We start from the raw sequence: 823 nt of genomic DNA, 5'->3' as shown, positions 1-823 counted from the left end.
AGATAATACTTTACGGGTTATTGTTCTCTACGTGTCCTATTCTCAGAACACCCACTCACACTCACTCTGTGATAAGAGCATCATGGCCTTCATAACACAACACACACACACACACACACACAGGCATCACACACAAACGCACACACGCACACAAGCACACGCAAGCGCAGGAACACCCACGCCACGTGTGCGCATGCACGCACGCTCACACATGCACACATACGCATAAATTCAACTCCTCCCCAATGAGGTAATCAAAATCACAGCGTGTGTGTGTGTGTGTGTGTGTGTGTGTGTGTGTGTGTGTGTGTGTGTGTGTGTGTGTGTGTGTGTGTGTGTGTGTGTGTGTGTGTGTGTGTGTGTGTGTGTGTGTGTGTGTGTGTGTGTGGCTGCTAATAGGAAGTGACAGGGTCTGTGAGATGCCCTCATCCTTCAGCTTCCTGTCCGCCCTCCTTTCCTCTCCCCTCCCCTCCCCCCGCCCTCTCTCCACGTGTGACACGCTGCTGTCACACGCTGCAGCCTGACGTCTCTGTACTCGCTGTGTTGCTACCACACGCCTCGCTGTGCGTGTGTGTGTGTGTGTTTGCTTGCATGTTGTGGGGTAAACTGGTTTAAGGGGACTCCTCTTTATGAGTGTGTGGGGTCTCACCTCGTACACACACACACACACACAAACACACACACACACACACACACATAGACACCCCCCCCCCTCCTTCCCGCCCTCTTCAGCTTCCAGGGAGGGTCTTCCTGTTTTCCAATATCTTTCCGTGTTGTAATATTGTTGTCGTTCCCTGATGGTGCAGCGAGCCACAGAGCAGCG

Source organism: Gadus macrocephalus, chromosome 10 (assembly GCF_031168955.1).
Source record: "Gadus macrocephalus chromosome 10, ASM3116895v1".
NCBI lineage: Eukaryota > Metazoa > Chordata > Actinopteri > Gadiformes > Gadidae > Gadus > Gadus macrocephalus.
This window is presented reverse-complemented; position numbering follows the sequence as displayed.